Raw genomic sequence first — 25,245 nt, 5'->3', positions numbered from 1 at the left:
AGGAAATAAGATGTCAGGCCATCATCACCTCATCCAGAAAGCTTTCAGAGTCTCCCTAATCCAGCTCTCCTGGGCTAAACTAATTACTTCTCTTTCTTTCTCTGTAGTGTTCTAAATATTTCAATAGTTCATTGAAACTAAATAATTAAATTCCCTTTTATATTGTGTATAGAACATCATACTCAAAAGGCAGGATGATTCTAGTTTGACACCTCCCTTCTCTTATGTAAAACATTATGACTATTAGACTCAACTAAAGAATTAGACATAATAAAACATTACTATAGGGAGATGTTATTGATATCTATTAAATAGGATAAAATGCGATGGCTATTACCTAGACTACTATATTAGGTTATTTTAATTAGGAAAAATACTATTAAAATTTTATGTCCTATTCATCTAGTCAAATTGCATTTTTTATATTTTTTGTTCCATCCACAGAATGCAATATGGTTCCATACAGTCACAATATTCTTCACAAACTGCCTTAACTTGTGTATATTGGGAACATTCCTTTCATATTTTTTTCTTTTAAAAAAAACAAAACATATATTTCACCAAATTGAAATTACTCCTTTCTGAAACTTTATATTGTTTGAGGTTTTCAGAAAGAGGACTTGAGGATAATCCTGTTTGCAGGATTTCACAGAAATATAACAACTGCTATTTACTATTATTTTATTTGGCTGCAAAATGTAGAAATCCAATGACTGTGGTACTGTACGAGTATTCTTGCCAAGCACAGTTGGCTTGTCAGGTGATTACAGTACAGGATTTACAAATCAAAATTGCCTTTCTTTTCCATTTCCTGACCAATCCCTGAGTCATCATTTGACCTTGGAAAGTCATTTTTTCTCCTCATACCTCAGTTCAACTGGAAAATTAGATAAAAATTAGAATTTTGCTGATAGCTAGATGTCACATCTCATCTGAATATATTACATAAAATTATACATAGTATCTCTTTCATTACATAAAAACTTGACAAGAACTAAAAATTATTTCTGCTTCACTAAGTATCCATTGGCCTATTATTGAAATATTTCTCATTTTTTAAAATGTTCAAATATTAGATTTAAGTTTAAATAAATGACTGTATTAATTTGGAATATTTATCTGTAACAAAAACACAAGTACATTCAAATAATGTTCATATAAAATTTGTTATATTTATCTTATTATATATGCCTTATAGTGGTAAAATAAATATGTTCATATATGCACAAACAGAAGAGATGACTGACCTATAAATTTCTCCATGGCTATGAATCTTTTTTATTCACCTCTCTATCCCTGAACCTAGTGAAGTACCTGTTACCAAGCAGGTACTTAATAATTGTTTGTTGAATAAATAAATGGGCAAAATGTCCTAACATTACATCTGAAATTATGTAAATACTGTGATACTTGAATATGAAAAGGAAAGATACATTAGTTCATAGGACAAAAAAAAGTCTTCATATGTTTTCATACTGAATGAGTATGGAAGAATGGTACCTGAAGGAGAGAGCAGTGGAGGGAGAGAGGATAGCAACAGCAGGTTACTATGTCAACAAGGTTAATCATTGGCCCCACTTAAACTTCCATTACTCTTTCAGAATCCCTTCTATGCAAACTTTTACACATGCTATTCACTGTTCACTTAAAGAATTAACAAGGAGTTTTGATTAAAAGTACTGTAAGGACTTGAGTTCATAATAATGTTTTTGGGTAGATCCAGCTAACCAACTTATATCAAATAATCATGCTCCACTCTGTGTGTGAGATGCAGAGTACAAACTTAACAAATCTAGGAAAAGAGCAAGCATAGTATATAGAATTTACATATCTCTGAAATCAACTAAGGAAATTTAAAGACAGGTAATTAAATATACACAGAATTAGTTACTAGTCCATGTAAAAATAACTGGAATTTTTAAAAATTATAGTTGACATACAATATTATGTTAGTTACAGGTTTACAGCATACTGACCATAAAATAGTGAAGATCCACAGATATGGAGTATTGAATTGGACTATTTAATCACTTGTTTGGTAAAATAAATGGTGGGAATAAATTGTTTTCCTCACTGAATCCAAATGAGTAGATCAAAAATTTCAGTTAATTTTTAAGTATTTAATCACTCTGTATTGTGATTAAGATTCTTAGAGACATTGGAGATTAAACAATCAAATAAAATTGATATGTGTAGAGGTTTTGCAAGTAAAAGATTGAAGTCCTAAACATCTGTCCCCTGCCCTAACTTTAAATTGTTCTCCCTGTTTTCCTTTTACACCTAGCCTTTAGGATTGACCATTTAAATAGATATTTTCACTCTGCCTTCTGGGCATCCCACTTAAATTGTTCAATAAAATGAGTTGTATATGAATGCTGCATTAGAATCATGTTCTTAAAGTGCTTTTGCTGTTGTATTTTATTAGCCTATATGCAGCAGCACAATGAAAGAAGCTAGTTTACTTTCCCCGTGTCTTCTAAAATACTGGTTCTTTGTGCAGTTGTTAAATCTTTATTGTAGTTATGCTGTCTGTTTCAAGCCCTAAATTACTCACAAAACTTCAATTGCTAGTGTTCATATTTCAGTAGACACTCAGGAAAGACTCTTTTTCTATTTGCAAATATACATACTGTAATCACATGTTTGTTGTTCATCTTTTAAATTCTAAATTACAGTTTACCTGTCAAGAAGATCAAGCAATTCCCTAGGTACACTAAGGGAGGTTGAGTATTATTTTCCTAAGTGTTGCTAATGCATTTCCACTTAAAATTAATGTTTAGTGCTAATTTACATAGGTGGAAAACAAAATAGAAAATGATGTGATCAGTTCAACGTTTTTACTGAAACAATAACCCATTCCTTATCAATCAAATTGCAGTCCTAATCAAGTGTCCCCTGTGTTGGTTAGACTTTTCAGCCTCTCAGTGTACATTAATCCAGATTCATTCAGACCCTACACTTAAATTGAGCAGATCAGTCAGTTTCTCTGTAAGAAGTATGGCTTCCGCATATGGGAGAACTGACCACATTAATTTGACTCGCATTCAATGTGGATGCCCTTTGTAGAAAGAGTCAAAAATATTTAAATAGAATAATCTAGCTAAGAGGCATCGTTCTCTCTACACAGAATAGTCTTTTCCTTCAAATTTTCATGACAACTGTGCAATTTTCAATATTCAATTTATTTAACATATAAATTTAAACAAAAATGTGTTTTAAATAAAAATGATTACTTTTAAATACATAGAAAGAAAATAACATACAAAATGTTGCTTACATTGTTTTTGAGAAAGAACTAGATATGATCATTTCTCCTACTCTATCCTCTACTTTCTGAATACTATGAAGGTTAATTTGAGCAGTCAAGAAGTTGAGATCAGTTGCAAGGCAGGATGGAAATGAGTTTGGTGGTATTTCAGTAGGGCATGCTCTAGAATGTGTCTGCTCTCATTCAAATTTCTATATAATCTTCTAGTATCAACAAAATTTTAAGAGAATAGGAACTATGGAATTATTTTAAAAGGACAGAGATTAAATGTAAGCCTATCCTTTTCCTATTTAAAGAGTTCTTATTGAATCATAAAGTAAGCATTCTAATATCTCTTTTTCCCCTAATCTTGAATTTTGTGATTTTTAGATGCATCACTTTTGCATTGTTCAGCTCTTTCCATCACATTCCACATCTCCTGATGGTGGATTCATACACTGTTCCACTGCTATAAACTTTATGTTTATTACTAGCCATTTAGAAAATTAAAAATATTTATCTTAAAGTCTAAAAGTATATTTTCATTGTCTCCTTAACACAATCAAGATGGAAATCTCTGAACAGTAAAACTAAGTGACAAATGTTTTGACCTTCTCTATCCTAAATTGATTTTATACTGAGAACAGATCATCAGATGACTTTTGTAGAATTCCTAGAGGTGATATGGTATTTTATGAGTGAACAAGCTTTCCTGTTGAAATGCAAAACTTAAACCAGAACTTGAATGGCATTTTTAAAAAATTAAATATGGTTCCCTTGAGAAAGCTCTCAATCTGGGCTACTTTATAATTACAGGCTGATTATAAGGACGTAAGAAAATGATGTAGTTAAATTTGTAGTTATTTGTATTCAGCATGCCCTTATCTTGCTCATATACCTCTACCTCTCTATGTGTATTTACTTTTGGCATGTGTCTTTCCCAGGGTATTCACTCTGCCTGTAATTCCAAGATAGATTTTTATGAGGTTAATTTTGGATGAACAAATATGCCTCTGTGCTCTAACTTAACTAGGCTGAAGGTGATAGTACACGCTTATTGTTTCAACTAGGTTTTGAACTTACGTTATGTCAGACTTGCTTCAGAAGAACTTCTTTCCAAATGAATGTGTTGGTGGCTCTTGGTCACTAGAGGCACTGCCTTTGTTATTTAACAAACACTTTTATCCAACCTTTATATTCCCAAGTTAGTACTGGAATTCATTATTCAAATGGCACCTGGCTGGTAACTTCTACACGATCCTTCTTTGAGAAAAGGTGACCAGCAGGTGGCTTATATAAATTTGCTGCCATAAATTACTTGTGCTTGTAATTTGTTTTCAGAATGGTTTCCCTACTTTCTCTTGCTTTGCTTCATGCATCTTTCCTGTAATATGTTAAGTATATTACATTTAATTTTATTTTTTATGATTTTAGTTTTAGACTAATACTCCGTTCATTTACTTTTCTTTTACCTCATCACTTTTCCTAGGTATCCTCCAATTAATAGAGAATGTTTGATTTATGCTACAAAATTGGTATCAGAATGCATTTGGCTGCCAGACACAGCTGAATAGGACCTACACAATAGTTTAGCAGCTCAAGTAACAACAAGGTTATGAATACTCAGGATGACTCCACATTCATTTACATATTTCCACCTAGTAGCCATTTGTATTCTTCCTTCCTACAATGATTTAAAGTCTCATATAGTTCTCAGATTAATAGGAGAAAAGCATACATATTTTTAAATATAAGTTTTGAATGAAATGGGGGTCCTAATAAGGAAGTGACGATCCAAAGAATTAGACAGGAGAATGTTATGCTAAGTTTGATGAAGTGTGGACAAGTCATGCAGAAATATGACAGGTTAAGAAGTATGAGGTAATAGTAGAAAACTGGGGGAAAGCCTGTTATTCGGATTCTTCTTGGCCTCCCTTTGTTTTTGGAGATAAGGATGCTCCTTTCCTCCAGGCATAGGGAGGGCACCATTCACATGAGTGTTTTGTGACATTTCAGAAAGGAAAGGTGAGGGCAGGAAGAGGTCAGAATGATCTTCCTGTTTCTTCCCTTATCTCAAACTCCTATAGCTTAAAATATACAATATGTCAAGGTGCCATATTTTTGGATTCTATATCCTGAACCCTCTAATTGACATCAGTCCAGAAGCAGAAAGAGATTCCTTAACTCTCATAATTCCCTTTTTAAAACCTGGGCATCCTTCCCAGAGTTCCCTCCATAGACTTCCCTCAGGTCTCATGGCCATGTTTGGTTGACATAACTATTCTTTAACCAGTCACTGGCTAGAAAAATAATGGGCTATGACAATTCACAATCTTTTGCTGTAAATTGAAAGGAGTACAGCACAAACCTGCTCAACACCTGAAAAAAAAAGAGGATTCTCTATGCAATAAATATGAGCAGAATGGCATTTGGTTTGGCAACAGATAAGTAATTCCTGCCTTAGATGGTAAGCTCTGTGAAAGCAAATATCATGCATTCCTTATTCAATGCAGTATCTCAAAGGCTTAACAGTAGTTGCTCATCAAGTAGGCTTAACAGGCTGGTGGTATACAGTAGTTGCTTATCAAGAATTTATGAAATAAATGTATGAATAAGGCAAATACTAGTATTGATGAGAATACTAATGTAGAGTCTTTGAAAGGCATAATAGGAAGAATGTAACCTAATGCCAAAGCAACTATAAGAATAGAGCACCCAAGTCTTTATCACAATGCTGTGTAACATCTGAATATTCTGGAATTTTATTTTAAAGTCACCAATGACTTCTAGGTTGCTAAATCTAATGGTTAGTTCTTAGTTCCTTGAATTGTGAACAGTATTTGATACTGTGATCATTTCCTCCTCTTTATACACTTTCTTCTTTTGTCTTTTAGGGTATCACACTTTCTTCTTTTCTTCCTCTCTCATAGGCTGTTTATTTCAAAACTACTTTGTCCTCTTCTTTTTCACTTTTTTATACTGGAGTTTCCCAGGGCTCAGTCCTCATTTCTCTTTCTAGTTACATTCATTCCCTTGATGATCTACTCTCTTGACTTAACATATTGTCCAGATGCTGAAGGACACACACACAAAAAATCGCTGATATGTTTCCATAATTTTTCTTCCTATCATTTTCTTTTTCTTCTACTTGTTATTTATTTTGTTTTTCTTACAGACCAGACTAGAAACAAACAAGAAAATGAAATAAAGTTGCTGCTGTGATTGCAGAATTACAGCAATCTTTGAAGAAACATGCCCATTGGGAGAAATGACACAATTCAATTCAGCAAATATCTATGTCGCACCTATTATGTGAATGACACAGTGCTAAGAAGCCGAATGGGAATCAGTCTCACTCTCAAGATACTTATAACAGTGCACAGAGAATGTCAGCACACAAATAACTGTTAACTATAAAGGAAGGCAGACTAATCCCTAGCTCCTTTTTCCTTAGCTATAAACTTGTTCCCTGTCTCCTTTGAACTAAGAAAAAGCAAAACAAAACAAAAACAAACCACAAGAGCTATATTTTTTCTCTCTCAAAACTGCTTCCTTTTCTGCTTTTCAATTCCAAATCCTTGAAGGAATTTCTCATGCTGACTCTATTCACGCCTTAAACTCTAATATCTGTATTATATCACCTCATTTGTACTGAAGCTTTTATCTTGAGGTCGAGTGAGCACTGACCTCCTGGGATCAAATCTCTTTCTCTCCAGTCCTCATCTGCCTAAACCTTCCTGTTGTATTTAATACTGTGAGCCATTCTCCCTTTTTAAACTCTATCACATTGTTCTTTCTTCTTTGTTCAGTGCTCATTTCTTAATGACAAAACAGTAGAATCTTGGCTTAACATACATGTATATGAAAGGATTTTATTTAACACAAAGCACACTAAGAATCAGCAATATGAAATGTTCATGAAAAACCCAATACAAGTTATATTGCGCAAGTACCAAAAAGGGGAAATAACAGTTTCTTTGTAATCTGAAGCCATAATTTGTCAAAACCAAGGCATTGGGTTGAGTTATAAATTTCATGTCAAAGAGATATTAACCAATTGCAATAAATCCTCAGGAAGGAAACTAAGAAAGACATTGAGGGGATCTGTAAAGCGAATCACACAATGAATAGTTAATGCTACAGGATAGATTTAGCTGGAACAAGAGACATGGAGTGAACCATAATTATTGACTCTAAACATTTGAAGAAAATGTGTAAAAGGTGGGATTAGGTCAAGCAGGCATAAATGTTAGGAGAGATCTTAAAGAATCCCCAACCATTAGAGATATCTGTTATTGGAAAGGATTGTCTTATGAATCTGTTAGTTCAAGCAAAAGGTAAATGACAATATACTGTATATGGACTGTTCTGAAAAGGATTCTTGCTTTGGATGGGAACTAGGACTAGATCTAAAGCCTCTTCTACATGTGAAAATATTATGATTGATGGAATCATTGCAAGTATATAATTTAATTTATGTTTCCAGAGCCATATCTTGGATTTGGGGGAAGAAGTGATTGTGTGGACAGAACTGAGTCCGTCTTGAAAAGCTGACTCCATATGGAAGCTAAGGTTCCATCTTAACCCAGAACTCTGACCCCTCTCTTCCCCTGGGTGGACTCTGGAATTTGTACAGAGGCTCCAGACTAATCATGGAATTCCTATCAATCCTTCCTTGTGTGGAGGTACCCTGAATGTTATCTTTCTCTTAGCTCACATTGGTGCCAGAGCCTCCTGGCATCTGGTCCCTTAGTTCCCTCTGATCACCACACATTCCTTTCCTAGCAGGTAGGTCATTTCTAAGGAGGATATAAGCAGTGGTCTAGGGGATGACAGTTGAGGAGATTGTCTACCTTGCTGCTGCCTAAGACCTCTTTTCAGTACAGAGTTCCCTATTAAACTCATCCATGGACAACCTGGACTTGACTGCCTCTTCCTTTGGTATCTCAGCTCCTTTGGCCTTTGGGAGCCACTTTGCATATATGGCTTTTACAAGGAAAGCTAGTGTTGCTAGGAATGATTAATGCATTCTGAGTCTGATGGGAAGTTTTGTATAAGAAATGTTAGCACTCAACATGTAAAGTATAAAATTTACAGGACAAAACTATTTTGGAGAAAATTTAGCAAAAGAGAAAATACTACAATGATAAAAATAGTTTTCTGTGTATTTTTGGTTAAAAAAAAAGCTATTTCCATTAAATTTTTAATTGAAGTATTTCACTCATATTTTTAGTAGAGAAATAAAATATATAAAAATTTGAATACTATATTAGCAGTTATTAGTTGTATTATCATAACCTTGATACTCCTTTCAAAGCATAGTACATAAAAACAAAAATAAGAATCTTAGCCAGAGTGGCTCAGTTGATTGAGTGTGGTCCTGTGCACCGAAGGTTACTGGTTCAATCCCTGGTAATGGCACATACCTGGGTTGTGGGTTCAATCCCTGGTTGGGGCATGGTCAGAGCACATGTGATGTTTCTCTCTCTCTCTCTCTCTCTCTCTCTCTCTCAGCATATCCTCAGGTGAGGATTTTAAAAAAACAAACACAAAAACAAAAAAATCCTATCTCAGTTAACTTTAGAATAAAATATATTTAGTACTTTTAACTGTTCAACATGTATGTACATATCATACATGTGTATATTCATTATATGTGAAATTCATATACTTTTATATACTGTATAAACTAGAAGCCTGGTGCACAAAATTCTTGCACTGGATGGGGGGGTCCCTCAGCCTGGCCTGCACCCTCTCGCAATCTGGGAACCTTTGGGGGGATGTCTGACTGCCTCGGAGGCGGGAGAGGTTCCCACTACCACTGCTGTGCTCACTAGCCATGAGCCTGGCTTTTGGTTGAGTAGCCCTCCCCCGTGGGAGTGCACTGACCACCAGGAGGCAGCTCCTGCCTTGAGCATCTGCCCCCTTGTGGTCAGTGAGCATCATAGTGACAAGTTGTTCTTCCGTTCAGTCGATTTGCATATTAGCCTTTTATTATATAGGAATTCATAAACAAATAAATATATATGATATATATTTTATTTTGCCAATGAAAGAGCAAATTACAACTGATAAGTCATTTCAATTCAAAGTCAATTTTCAATAATAACTTGTTGAGTTTAATTGATTTTTGCTTAAAGTCTTATCACATGAAGAATACTATGCATGAATTTTGCTTTTAGAATAATTTAAGCCAAAACCTGTTTGGCTCAGTGGATAGAGCATCGGCCTGTGGACTGGAGGGTCCTGGGTTCGATTCTGGTCAGGGGCATGTACCTTGGTTGCGGGCACATCCCCAGTGGGAGGTGTGCAGGAGGCAGCTGATCGATGTTTCTCTCTCATCGATGTTTCTGGCTCTCTGTCCCTCTCCCTTCCTCTCTGTAAAATATCAATAAAATATATTTTAAAAAAAAGAATAATTTAAAATATTTAGTGCATGCAGTGAAAAAGGACATTGGAGCATTAAAATAGAAACTGCATTCAAGGCTGTTAATACAACAATCTTAGAGATCAACCAAAGGACTTGTATGCATGCATATGAGCATAACCAATGAACACAGAGAGAAGAGGGGTGAGGACATGTGCTGGGGGGTGGGGCGGCTGGGGCAATGTCAATGGGGGAAAAAGGAGACTTATGCAATACTTTAAACAATAAAGCATTAAAAATAATAATCCTATATAATAAAGATGTAATATGCAAATGGTCTTTATGCCATGAAGTGTAACGACCAACCGTGTAATGACCGGATCTCAGATCAGCAGGAGGGTGGGGCAGCGAACTACAAGTGGGTGGCGGAGAGCTACAGCAGGGGGCAGGGCAGCAAACTATATGGGGGGTCAGGGAGGGCTGAGGGAGCTACAGGAGGGCGGCAGCAAGCTACTGGCTACAAGCAGGTGGTGGAGAGCTACAGGAGGGTGGTAGCGAGCTACTGGTGAGCTATTGGTGCATGGATTCATGTGCAGGGCTTCTAGTAAAAAAATAAAAGCTCAAAAAAAAAGAATCAAATATAGCATATAATCCATGAAATAGTAAATTATCATGAAATAAATGAGTCAACTACTAATTAAAAAGTGAGTGACAACAATTTAGAAAAACCTAATAGCATACTAACAATTTTTCCTGCCAAGAAGCCTTTTCATCTTTAAGGAAACAAATGATTGTTATTAACTTGGTATAGGTGTCTATTAAAATTATACTATCAAATGATGTATTTTAAGAATGGGTATCTCCATGTATAGATTCTCTTATTTATATTAAGATACTGTTCAACTTGGAAATGACAAATTATCAATATTTTGCAGACCCAGCAAGGTCATGGTTCAACTTAAACATTCATTAAATCTTGTTTATTTTGCCAACATATATATCAATGTTCACTACCAAGCTGCAGATTAATAAGAACAATTGATGGCTGGATCTAGACACACACCATTAAAATCGGAATTGGACTGAGTCATTTTAAGCAAAATAAATTGCAGCCAGTGGAACCAAAGTAAGCTTCTAATAATATAAACCGATAGAACTCACAGCCTTTCATAGACTCAAGTTATCTTCTCCTGCCCCAGGGACCAGTGTTGGATTGCAAGTTCCCTGAAGGCATAAGTGGAGTGATTTGTATATTCAAATTTGAACCAGCGCCTAATACCTTACTTAGTGCAAAGCATAGCTTGGAGAAATCATTAATCTGATTTCCAAAGATTTAGGTATATTATATGTTTATAGATTGCCTGATTTTTTCAGTCCATAGCCACAAAATGTGTGAAATACATAAAATGTGCACAGTATAATTGAAGAGAGAGGATTTTCATTATTAGCACAGTACTCCATGAACCTCCTCTTGCTTCAGAAAATCCTACATGGAGGTCATTGATCCCTCTCCCATGAGAAACAATTTAAAGAACATTCTCTTTCAGCATTCTCATTCTCCAAATCATTGGAGAACAGCACATGTAATTCCAATGAAATGGAACAAAATCTATGATATCTTTCCTCCTAGATATTTTACCTGATAATCAAATATTTAGAATTCACAAAACCATTACAAAAGCCATTTAAATCAGGGGGGCATGTATTGTAATCAGTACTATATGTTTTGAGAGCAATAATACATTTCATTTATTATATGTAAGAGTTGTGAATTTGGTCTTACAATGATTTTTTTTAATTAGATAAGTCTTTCCATTAGACTTGATTATTTACTATTACTTTTAAGTTTGTTGTGAGGATTAAATGAGTTAATGTTTATAAAGTAAAGAGCATGTTAAGTTTTTTGTGAGGATTAAATTAGCAAAATAGTAAAACATTTATCTAATGCCTAGAATGTAATAGCTGGTGAAGGAATGTAATTTTCTTTTTGTATCTCTTACATAACTTTCCTCCAATAGTTTTCACCTTTAACCTTAGTTTACTTGCAACACTTCAGGTTCTAACAGTTTCAGTGATGTGCCTATTTGTTTTGTTATAGATGATACGCTTACCTGAAAGTTATTTTTTTATTTTTTGTCTTTCTTATTCTCTGATCTTCCATTCAAATATTTAATACATTTTGATTTCTCAATTTGGAATTGTTTCCACCTCTAGAATTCTAACAACAACCAGAGATGAAAAAGGATGTAAATGCTTGAGATGGCAGAAAGTTTACAATGATATCTACCAAATTTCATAAACACCAAGACACACATTTTTTTTGAACTTCTAACTTGTTGAAATTAGGCTATATCTTTTAATTAGTGGACTCTTACAATTAAAGATGTTTTATCATCACTGTAGGAAAGGCAACAATCTCATTAATTTTTCATTATTAGAGCACAGTCAAGTACCAGGTACTCCAGCATCAAATCTTGCCTATTGGGTTTTAACTTACAAAAATATCCAAGAAATGATAGTCATCTTTCAACCCTTACAAAACAATCTGTAGTGAGGAAAGGATGAGAGATGTGATGATCAGGAATGTTTATTAAGACTACTTAAGCAGGAGTCAAGAGCAGGCTAACCACATAAGGAAAAGTCTTGGTTAGAACCTCACACTACTAGTCACTTTGATTCATTTATGGAATTTTAAAAGAACTACTGCATCACCAATGCATTTGATGACAGAGCAGACCTTATAGTGTGAAAAATCATAAACATTGTTCAATGATTGAAAAATGATTTAGGTAGACTCTGAAAGCAAAAAAACGTAGTAATACTTTAAACAACTTACTTGTTTATTTTTATATGTATGCACAAAAGTATGCAATGAAATTAATGTTAAATTGAGCTAAGAGATCTCTTTTAATGAATATGAAATTTGAAAAGGAAAAGAAAGCATGTTCTATAATTCAACTATGGGGTGTATGTTCTTTAAAAAATGGTGCTTCTTACAATATAATCACCCTTAAATTTTAAAGTACACATGTAGTATTCAATTTGTTCTCAATATTAATAAAAGTTTTGTTATTATTTGTCTATTTATTAGTTTTCATTACTTCTGCTATCCCAGTACACTGTATAATATAGTTTTACCTACTTATAAGTCAACTAATGAGAAAATTTACTAGAATACATTTCAGTTAGTTACTTTTAGGTGAGTCTGTTGTCTCCTAAAATATTAAAAAATGTAGTTCAAGAGCCTAAGCCATTCTAACTTTATTACTTTATTACTTTCAGTTTTTTGTTTTTTGCAAACACATTAATGTGCTCTGTGTCACATTTTATCTCCATCTTTCTCTTCCCAACAAATGGTTCCTATTTTAAATAATTATTGTCAATAGAAGTGACTAAGGAGTAACATAATCTGAAATACAATTTCAGAAAATCAACAAAGATAAAATATGTATATTTTAGAACCTCTTATGATGGGAATTTAAAATTCTGGAAGTATCATTATGGTCAGTGTCTTAGTTGGCTCAGACTGACATACACAGACCAGGTGGCTAAACAATAGAAATTTACTTTCTCACAATTCTGGGGACTGGGAAGTTCAAGATCAGGGTTCCAGAGCATTTTGTTCCTGGTGACAGTGCTCTCAAGTTTCAAATGGCCATTATCTTACTGTGCCTCACATGGCCTTTCCTCGGTGCATGTACTCAGAGAAAGAGAGAGAAAAAGGGATACTGCTGTTCCTCTTCTAATAAGGCGACTAATCACATCATGCTTGCCCCATCCTTGTAACTTAAACTAACCCTTCTTAAAGCCCCATCATCAAATACTATCACATTGGGGGAGCATAGGGCTTCAACATATAAATTTTGGGGAAGCACAAACATTCAGCCCATAACTGTCAGAAAAGAATGTGATGTCAGTAGTATAAATGAGAAAATAAAAAATCGAGACTTTTCACCCTGGCTGGGTAGCTCACTTGGTTAGATCATCATCCCAATATGCAAAGGTTGCAGGTTCAGGGCACATATAAGAAACAACAAATAAATAGAACAACAAATCAATGCTTCTCACTCTCTCTTTAAAGATCAATCAATAAATTAAAAATTAAAAATCAATACTTCTAAGCTTTTTACAAAGTAGAGTAAAATGATAGAAGTGGTACTTTAGAAAGATTATATTTAAAATACAGTACCCAATAAATCAGATGACAAACTTTAACAAGAAATCCAATTATAAAAATATTTTCATAATCTTGGCATATGGTAATGAAGAATTCACATTAGGACAGGGACATCTCAACAACCACAAAAAAATCAGGAATCTTTTTAAAGATTTACCAAATGCCAGGTGCTTTTAAAAGCGTTATGGATGCATTATTTTATATGCTTTTCATCAACACTATGAGGTAGGTACTATTATTTTTCCCATTTTACAAGTGTGGAAATGGGCCTAGAAATATTAGCAATTTCCTACTTCTTCACAGATGAGAAATATAAGGGTCATACAAAAAAGACAGTCTGAAAGGACAGTGGCTAGATTTGAGGGGGTTGGAAAACAGTGGCCTATAATTCAAATCTGGCACACTGCCAGTTTTTATAAATATAGTTTCATTGGCATCCACCCCCAAAAAAGAAAGCAGTCTGTGGTCATTAGAAATGCATTCTTGGGATTGGCACAAATTATAGGCAGATGCCAAATTTTGAAATACTTGGTTAGTAATTAAAATGTTTTTAAAAAAGGAGTTTTGAGAATGGGGTAGGCAAGAAAATATGAGGAAGAAGGTAAGAAGCAAAAAATAAGATTAAAAAGGCTTTCACAAAAGGTAAAAAAAATGTGTTATATATTGAAAATTAAAAAATAGAGTTTTAAAATGATAGATGTAATTCCCTATACATTTTATAAGAATGTCAAGAAAGATAAAGATAAGGAAGTAGTAGCTCAGAAAGGAGTTATTCCTAACATAAGTGTTTTCTTTTAATCTTTTTAGTGATATATTTTTGTGTTGTTTTTTTTTAAAAAAAGTTGCCTTTGAGATGACTGGACTCTTTTTATAAAGTTGTCCTAAGTCAATGCAAAGATATAAAAGAAGAAATGTAGAAACTAAAGAGAATGAAAAAATAAGGCAAAATGACAGAAAGGATGAAAGTAGTATATATACAAAATCATGGAAGGAAGGGAAAAAGGAAAGAGGCGAGAAGGAAGAAAGGACAGAAAGAAGGAAAAAGGGAGGAAGGAAGGTTGACTGAATAGGAAGTAGGGATTAAAGAAGGGAGAAAGATTGTATAAGGAGTAGGAAGGGAGGAAAAATATTCCTTTGTCTGTTTTATATACATTACTGTTGATTAAAGGTTAACACATATTTTATGTATAGAAATAGCATTAAAAGACTAATATCGGCACCATGTAATATTTCCACTAATTGATAGTATAGCAAAATTGTGATTCTATTCATCATAGAATCTGAATTAACAATATTTTTATTATAGCAACAATTCAGTTTTTTTTATTAACCACATCCTTACCTAATCGAAAAGAAGAGCTTAAAAATACAATTGGTTTGTCTTTCCTGTTCAAATGAGTAAGAACAGCTTACTTTATATTTTCTAAAACTAAAGTAAAATAAATTAGAGTGCTGGATGAAGCATAAATCTTATTAGTCCCTCTCAGCTAAATACAGTTCAATAAGCAACAGCATTTAACTACAAAAACTAATTTTAAAAAAATAATCCTTAATATCCAATTAAAGGTATACTAGCGAAATAAGTAAAAAACAATCCAAAGCAGTTTGAGCACTCAGGCAAGTAAAATTTAAAAAGAAATATTCAATATGTTTATACAAATATAAATTCAGAAACAAATTATGGAGACTAAAATTTTTAAGTGCTTTTTAAATTTTTCTAATTTATTATTACCTATTTTAATTTTGGTGATACAACATAAATATTTCCAGCATAACCACTTTTAAGTGTACAGTCTAATAGCATTAAGTACATTGGAGTTGTTGCATCACCATCACCACAATGCATCCACACAACTCTTTTCTTCTTGCAAAAAAACCTAAACCCATTAATATAACTCCCCATTCCCCTACTCCCAATTCTTACAATCATCATTCTACGTTCTTTCTACTTTACTCTCAATCTTCTCATCACAGATTTTTTACTCATAAATGTGATTTTATTTTTAGTTTCTTAAAAAAAAATAACCACAAAACCCAGCAACCTCACTTCTGGGGTTACTTATCCGAAGGAAATGAAATCAGTTCCTCGAAGAGATATATGCACTTTCATGTTCATTGCAGCATCATTCACAATGGCCAAGATACGCAAACACTTAACAACCCGAGTGTCCACTGACAAATGAATGGACTAAGAAAATGGGCTATATACAATGGAATATTATTCAGCCTTCTACAAAGAAGTTAATGCTGCCATTTGGAACAAAGCGGATGAACCCAGGCCATTATACTAAGTGAAATAAGCCAGACACAGAAAGATAAATACTGCATGATCTAACTTATGTGGCTTCCAAAAAAAGTGAAACTCAAGAATATGAGAGTAAAGTCATGGTTTCCAGAGCTGTGGGAAGGGAAAAATAGGGGCTGTCGGTCAAAGGGAACAAACTTTCAGTTATAAATTCTGGAGATCTAATGTACTATATGGTGACTACAGTTGGTAATCATTAATAGTATACTAAATATTTACTGTTAAAAATGTCATTGCTGAAATACTTCTTTTATAATAAAGCATGTGCTTAATGACTGAAAATTTACAATAAATAGAAAGATAAGAAAGTAAAATGCAACATATACATAGGTAGCTCTTTTATTTTGGATAAAGCACTACCGAGAGTGATTAGGATTTGAATGGCAGGTGTGATTGAAGAAATTATTTTATAAACCAACAGGCCTTTTCACTGCGTACATTCATGAACATTGCAGCAGCAGAAGAGATCCTTATCACAGTCTGTTTCAAGATTCATGCCAATGCATGCCTCCCTGCCCCCACTGTCAGGGCTGCTTAAAGTAGTTAATTTTGTTTAATGTGCTGCAGACCAGTCTTAACTTGTTTTCTCTGCTGTTGTTTTCTTACTATAGATTCCCACAAACAACCACAACAAAAAAAGCTGGGAGGATACCACTACTCCATAAATTGTGAGCCCAACATAACCTCTGTGTTCTCAAATGTTTCTGGATATCCTGCTCAGGGACATTCTACTCTGTTCCTTTTATGGGTATCCGGCAAGTCCTCTTCAAGCCAGTGACAAGAGTCTGACTGAGAGACTTGTGTGTTATGGGAGTGGCTTTATCTTGACCTTGAGAAAGAGAAAGCAGATAGCACTAGATTTGTCATGGCTGGCATGGAAAACATAAGGTAGACATTTTAATTTCCTTTCACAGTGCCATTAAATGTAGTCAATCTTTGTTTTCAAAGAAGATGACTGATTTGGACAAATTTACAATATTGTATCAAAGAAAGAACTATGTTAGACATCCTCCAATGCTTAAAGCGTTTTCTTAGCTGTCCTACAAAGCAGTCTATATTATTTGAATACACTTTAATTTGTTTGAAGTTTCTTCCTTTGCCTAAACTACCTTCATTGATGTCCTAATTCTACATATATGGAGTAAATTACAGCATTACCTGGCAACCCTTCAAGCCTCCACATACAGCTACATTTCCTGGGAATCTTCCTTATTGCAGACTAATTCCTTCCATTCCTCTTCTCTATACCACACACAAAAGATTCCTCATTTCCCTTCCATGGCCCTTAGCATCCTCACCATCCCTCCCTAGACCAGTGTTACTCAGCCTTGGTTGTATATATTAGAATTACCTGGGGACCTTTTAAAAAAAAAATTCCAAGCCCAGACCCCACCTTGAATCAGCTAAATCAAAATCTCTGGGGATGGAATCAAGTCATCATCATTTGAAAATCTCACAGATGATTCTAAAATACAGACAAGGTTGAAAACTACTCTTCTAGTCACGTTCTGGTTTGCAAATTTTGCTTTTAAAATCTGGGATTCTAAATTGCTATAGCAATGCATTCTGTGTTTCTACTCCTTAAACTGAACTGAAAAGTGAAAATTACTTTCCTTAGAATTCAGGTGGGGGAAAAATGTTTGAGATATATATATCCTTCCAAAAGCTTGCTTCTTAAATTTTAGCCTTCCTCAAGGTTCTTTATTCATCCTCTTTTACCTCTATAACCACTTCCCTGAGGGATGTCATCTGCTCCCATAAATTCGGGTGCCTTCTACCAACACACTTCTAAGATTTAAACTCATATCTATCCAACATATCATATTCAAAATATGATAAAATTGTGACTCTCATACAGATATAAAAATGAATACGTATTAAAGATTTTATTTTTCTCATGAGGGAACCAGAATTGGCAATATATATAAAAGGCTAATATGCTAAGTGTCCTTCCCTCAATCCGGGTAATGATGTCAAGTAACAACACCTGGCTTCCTCTCCCTAAAGACAACTAGCCTCCTTGCAGTTTCTTCAGCCCAGGAACACGACTTGCTTTATAGCCACTTTACACTGTAACCAAATGTCTGTGAAGCGTTTTCCCATGCCTCATCTTAGAGTATTTGATCCTCACAGAAGTCCTGGAGTAGATAGATAGGAGACTCAGTGGAGTCCTATTTTCTTTACATTAGCCAGAAAACCGAGATTTAGAAAGCTTAGAAACTTGACCCGACTGGAAAGCAGTAAGAAATGGTGGACCTTGAAAATGACTTCAGGTTTTCTCACTGTGCAGAATATTTTAACACTGCTGCAGTTAAATATTTTACCCTTTGTTCTCCCTGCATGATCTACAATAATAATGTGCTTCATGTTGATATTTACTGCTGTGTTGCTGACAGTTACCTAAAAGAGAAGTTGGGGTGCTTCACTGAGCTGGGAAAAGTTTAGCTAAATCAGAAAGCATGTCAAATTAAGCAAGTTTATTCTATATCTATAAAAGGCAAAATGGATTTGCACATGTGCGATACATATAAAGCTCTAACTGGTACCAGTCCCACGTGAGTGTTTCGATCTGTTATTGTTGATCATGAATTTGGTTGACATTTCTATTATAGAGAAAGGGCAAATAGCAATATTAAAATATTTCTTCTAATTAATTTCCTTTCAATGTGCATGAATTCATGCACCGGGCCACTAGTGTGTGTGTGTATATATATATATATATATGTATATATATATATATATATACACACACACACACACACACACACACATATATTTGACATCCTGGTCAAAGATCCTGCCCCCATGTGGACACAAGATGGCCACCACAAGATGGCCAGCAAGGGAGAGCAGTTGGGAGGGACCAGGCCTGCAAGGGAGGGCAGTTGTGGGCAATCAGGCCAGCAGGGTAGGGCAGTTAGGGGTGACTAAGCCGGCAGAGCAGGGAAGTTGGGGGCAACCAGGCCTTCAGGGAAAGGCAGTTGGGAGGGACCCAGGCCTGCAGGGGAGAGCAGTTGGGGGAGACCAGGCCTGCAGGGGAGGGCAGTTAGGGGTGACCAGGCCTGCAGGGGAGGGCAGTTGGGGGGATAAATATTGGTCAGACACATTAACAACTTAGAAAAGGCTTTAATTTTTACATTAATTGTGTATAGAGCCCCTTTGTGGAAATATGTCAAAACAAAAACTTTGGTAATTAATGCTGTATAATTATTTGGTTTACAATCACAGACTCAAAGGTTTGAGTTAGTACCAAATGGGGGCAGCCATCTTGTGTGTTGAAGTGATGGTCAGTCTGCATATTACTCTTTTATTAGATAGGATAGAGGCCTGGTACACAGGTGGGGGCCAGCTGGTTTGCCCTGAAGGGTGTCCCAGATCAGGGTGGGGGTTCCCTTGGGGCATGAGGTGGCCTGGGCGAGGGACCTATGGTGGTTTGCAGGCTGGTCCCCTGGTGACCCAAGTGGAGGCCCTGGTATCTGGGGTTTATTTATCTTCTACAATTAAAACTTTGTAGCCTGGAGCGGAGCCAAGCCTTCTGCTTGCTCCATGGCGGCAGCCATTTTTTTTTTTTTTTTTTTTGGATTTATGTATCTTCTATAATTGAAACTCTGTAGCCTTAAGCGGAGGTCTGGGCCGGCCAGGGTGTGCGGAAAGCTTGGCTTCCTCCATCAATGGGGGCAACCCTATAATATAATATCATATGGGCTTTACAAAGTAGTACCCTATAATGTTTGTGTGAAAGCAACCAGGTTTCAATAGCCCACTGGTTTAAATTCATTTACATTGTTTTATACACTTTAAAATTAAAGTTGTAAAGTAACCATCCAGTTGTATAGCTGTCATCTATCATATTCCAATTATTTTAACATTCTGTATATTTCAGCATTGTGAAGGCAGAGATTTCCAATGCTAAGCCCACTGTTGTACACTCAGTGTCCAGCATTGAGTTTTGCATATGGCAACTGCTCAGTAGAAATTTATTGTACTTCACTTTACAGATTTTTTTCCAAGATTCTTGAAAGTAGTACTGATGATACTTTGTGTGCAAAATCTGCCTTTCAAACTAAACTCTGTATATTAAATATGGCATTAATACTTCTACAGATTAATTAACTTACTAATATTGGGATATTTGCTATTATGACTTGTTGGACATAAACCAATACTAGTGAATATTCTGTAGTCTTCATCAACATCCAAAAATATTCAATATCTACTTGAAGTATATAGAAACTTGCACTGTAAGACCTTGTCAAAATATGAATAAATGGCATGAAACTCAATTTAAAGGATTAAAGGTAAAGTGTTTGACCTTCTGGTTCAAGGGAGTTAAATTATTCTGAAGCCATATCACTAAATTATCCCTATAGCAAAATATTTCATTTCTTCAAAGGATTATTTATATTTGTCAATGGCTATGGAAGGCATGCATGACTAAACACCAGAAATTAAAAATATGTACTAAAAATGTGAAATGTTACCACGCTGAATGAATGAGAATTCATGCTTATTAATGTTAAATTACAATTACTCTTTTTTGCTTTTAAATTCTGAAATAACTGAAAACCTTCAGAAGTTATATTTTTTATTATCAGATATCACTCTCATGTACAGAACACTTGATAAAAAAAAATGCTGCTATGGAATATTGGGATTGTTCACTGTTTTTATCATCTTGTCTGCTATTCCCCATGATATATTTGCATTAAAATTTAAATTTTTATTGGAATAGCTAGAGCCTTAAACATTTTCCACACATTGCAAAAAGAAATGCTCTAAGTGTTGGACTCTGACTATAAAATATTTAAGATAGAAACAAATAAATTGCAGAAGATGTGAAGTATATATTGTGAGGAATCATTATGTGAGAATATCAGTCACACATTTTATTCAAGAAAAAAAGTATTATTAAGTACATTTTTGTTTCTTCGTAAGTGGAGGTTTAAATATCTATATATGAGGAAATGTTTTTACAGTGTAGCTTTAACACCTTTATTTTAGTCGTCTATTCTGATTAAACTTATAAACACTTGAAAATCAGTGATAAAGTCGGCTGCTATATTTTCAAGTGTTTATTTCATATTCTGCTTAAACAACCATAAAAATAATATAGTGATTTGAGGGCTAAATTCCTTGGAGTGGATCAAGAAGCAAGGAAATATGAATAACATTATATCAAAGTGAATATTTAAAAACAAAGTAAAAATTATACATACTCAGAAACCTTCAAATGCTTAAGAAATATCTTTGAATGCATCACTTTTCCACTTTTCACACTTAGAAATAACTTTTTTATAATATTCTAAAATAAGTATTTATATGGTAATGAAAAATAATAGTAGAGAATGATGTGAGATATATATTGAGAGAGACGAGACATGTTTCTCTCTCTCTCTCATACACACGCGCACGCACACACACACACACACACATACCTGTCATTGAATTCTTTCCAATAAGGGCTAAATATTTCAATGAAAGGTTCTGCTGACAGTTGTAAAAAGAAATATCTATCACAAAACTTCACTCCTAAAATAGTTCCCTTTGAAAGGAATTAAACTTATTTTAATATTACGATCATAACATATCTTTGTTTCCATGAAGTCAAATAAAATTCAAATATACTAAAGATTATTAAGAAAAATGAACTCATGTATACTTTTACTTTTAAAATGACCTGGAAAATGTTTTGACTGAGTGGATTTTTTTATGAGAATGATGCATTTAAAATGAATAGGACTTTAGCAAACTCAATTGTCTGTTACAAAAGAGCCAAGTCTTGAAGTACTCTCAATATTTACATTTCTGCACTCCCAAGCAAAAGAAGTCATGCACAATTGGAGTCCTTGGTAAAACCATGTGCCCTGAAAATGTTCTTGTTAGTTGTGGCTTAAAGCAAAGAAATTCAATTATAACATGCCTTTTTAAAATAGCATTTACCCTGGGCTCAATTGACAGTATTTTCTCATTTTTGAGACAGGTCAGTTGGCAGCTATAACATTTTTATTCAGCATGCAAGTCAATCAGAATATCAACTTTCCCAATATTGCCAGCTCCTGGTTTTCATGCATTCTAAGAATTTTTATTTCATTAAAAAATGTTTAATTGACAGTATTTTTTTAAACTGCAATGTTGATCAAAATCTAGACTATAAAGAACCTATCAATGCTCTATGCACTGGTTAAAACAAAAGCAGGCATTATTTTTATTATTACAGATCATACCAATATGGCCAAGTTGAACCTAATACAGCTCTAAAAACAGTCTTACTGGTTGACATGATAAATAACATTTTGTAAATATGGTGAAATGTTAGATTTTTAATTTTGAAACATTTTCCAAGTAAATAAGAAAAAAATTAAGACCTAATAAAATGAGCAAGCAATTTAAAAAAATAAATACAGCCCTAGCTGGTTTGGCTCAGTGGATAGAGCATTGGCCTGTGGATCAAAGGGTCCAGGGTTTGATTCCAGTCAAGGGCACGTACCTTGGTTGCAGGCTCCTCCCCAGCCCGGGACCTGGTCAGGGCTCGTGCAGGAGGCAACCAATCAATGTGTTTTTCTCACATCAGTGTTTCTCTCTGTCTTTCCCTCCCTCTTCCACCCCCACTAAAAATCAATGGAAAATATCTTCTGGTCAGGATTCACAAAAATAAATAAATAAATTAAAAAAAATAAAACTTTAAAAAATAGATAAATAAAAATAAAATAAATACAAACAAAAAGCATATATATGACAAAACCTTTCTAAATTGAGAGTTCTTCTTTCTCAGAAAAGTTTAAATAATGGTAATAGTGCTTATTTATGTACTGTCAAGTGACCACTTCCATTTACAACTGGTGTCAATATAAATCCCCTCAGCCCAGCCTGCACCCTCTCTAACCAAGACCCCTTGGGGGATGTCCGACTGCCGGTTTAGGCCCAATCCTGGGGATTGGGCCTAAATTGGCAGTCAGACATCCCTCTCACAATCCTGGACCACTGGCTCCTAATTGCTCACCTGCCCGCCTGCCTGGTCGCCCCTAACTGCCCCCCTGCTGGCCTGATTGCCTCTTACTGCCCCCCCCTGCTGGCCTGGTCACCCCCAACTGCCCCCCCTGCCGACCTGGTCACCACTCACAGCGCCCCCCCCCCCCAACTGGCCTGGTCACCCCACGCAGCCTGCTATTCAGAAGTTTGGTCGTTGCTCACTAAACCCCCTGCTGGCCTGGTCATAGGCAGCCATATTGTGAGGGTGTGGTGGTCAATTTGCATATTACCTCTTTATTATATAGAATAGCTATTGATAAGTTTTTAATATATCTTAGAGTTCAGGGGAAAGATAATTATCTCTATCATTAACATAGATTATTATCAGTATATTATCTTTGTTATCCCCATAATACCTATTCTAGTGTTTTGAAATTGAGTAGGATCTCAGATTTGTTTTCCCTAATAAATGAATAGTTGTATCTGAATCTCTATAATATACTAGCATTTCACATATTGAATATGTGCATGCCTATTTTTCTAATTACATCAGTCATAAATATTCAACATCTTCAATAATTTCATTTAGAATAGAATGTAAACCATAAAACAACTTATGATATTCTCCGTGCATACTAAGTTGTAACTGAATTTAAGTGTAGATTTTATGCACACTTAGTCATTGTCCAAAAGTTTATGATAACCTTTACCTTCTTCCCTTTTCCTATACAGATAAAGTCAACATGACCTGCAGTCCATCAAATATCTCTCTGGAGAGTTACCATCATGAATGTTTCCCCATCTTGCTAAAAATAGTAATTTGACCCTGCTTAAGGAAGCATAGTGACTACTCTAAATATCTTGTTATTAAGGGTAGAACTTTATGGTCCATTAGCCTACCTCAATGCAAATAGAGATTTATTTGGAGAAACTTAAATAAGAAAATTCGGAAAAGAGCTTACCATCCAAATTTTTTTTACTTGATCTTATGAAACAAATCAAGCCCATGATGGTGATTTAATGGTGCAATCAGCAGTGTGTCAACCCTGAATAATGTGTCCCTTCAGAGTCTGGCAGGCAACTTGATCACCAAAGTCTCAGACAGACTTTTTCCCAAAGACCCTCTGACTCATAAGACCCACAGATATGCTTTCAGTCAATTGTCTTTTGTTTTGTCCTTGAAGCTAAATGATTTTTTTTTTTTTGTTTAGCCCCTCTGCTTTGAATTGAATAGCATACAATGGCCTCAAGATGTTATTTATGATAGAGAGCTACACTTACCTTTCAAAATGTCAAATGTGTAGTCAGGTGGCAAAATGTGATTTCTCTGTGGAAACTTAACTAAGAAAGTAACAAATGTAATTTTCGCAAAACACCAGTTTTAATAGCTATCAATGTGTTATGAACACAATGAAATTTACAATTGGTACTCAGTACCACTCAATTACCTTCTCTCCTTAGCTCTCACCTCCCTGGGTATAGACTTGCTGCCGAGAAGGCAGCCTGCATATCACACACATCAGCTGACTCTCATTGTAATTCACAGGTGAAGCAAATCATATAGTCTCAAAAACAATGTGGTATTTGCTCATCGCCTGTATGTTTTGAAAAGTTTTACTAAAAGCTTTACAAAGTTCAAGGACATTTGTGAAATTTCACATGTACTTCCTGTTCTACCTCGAAAGGACTTTCAAATATGAAAGAATGGCAGAGAGGAAATGTAGAAAATGGTATCTGAGAAGTTACGGAAAGTGATGTGTGGTTCATCTAAAAGTCTTGCTGCTCTTATGTCCACCGAAAACTACTGATTCAGAATCTTCTTTTAAGATCCCCTAGTGAATCGTATGAGCATTAAAACTGGAGAAACAATAACATAAAATATTACTTTACTGTATTTGAATACAGGAATTCAGTTGCTGCTAAACTATCCACTCAACTAGCATCAATCCCTTAACCTGAGTCTCAAGTTCTTATCAGTCATATAATTAGCACATCATCTGTGCTGATAACCAAATGGAATATTTATAAAGATCAAATGACTTAGAGCAAGGATTTGACAACTTTTAATAAGGTTATTAATTACTGTTATCATTATCCATTTTTCTAATATAGGAGCTCTTTTTCAACCAGTTCAGAAATACTGGCATTTTCCATTACCTTTTATGTTAGATATATTTTTT

This window comes from Plecotus auritus (assembly GCF_963455305.1).
Source record: "Plecotus auritus genome assembly, chromosome: 4".
NCBI classification, from domain to species: Eukaryota; Metazoa; Chordata; class Mammalia; order Chiroptera; family Vespertilionidae; genus Plecotus; species Plecotus auritus.
The sequence above is the reverse complement of the archived record's forward strand: the minus strand, read 5'-3'. Positions refer to the sequence as shown.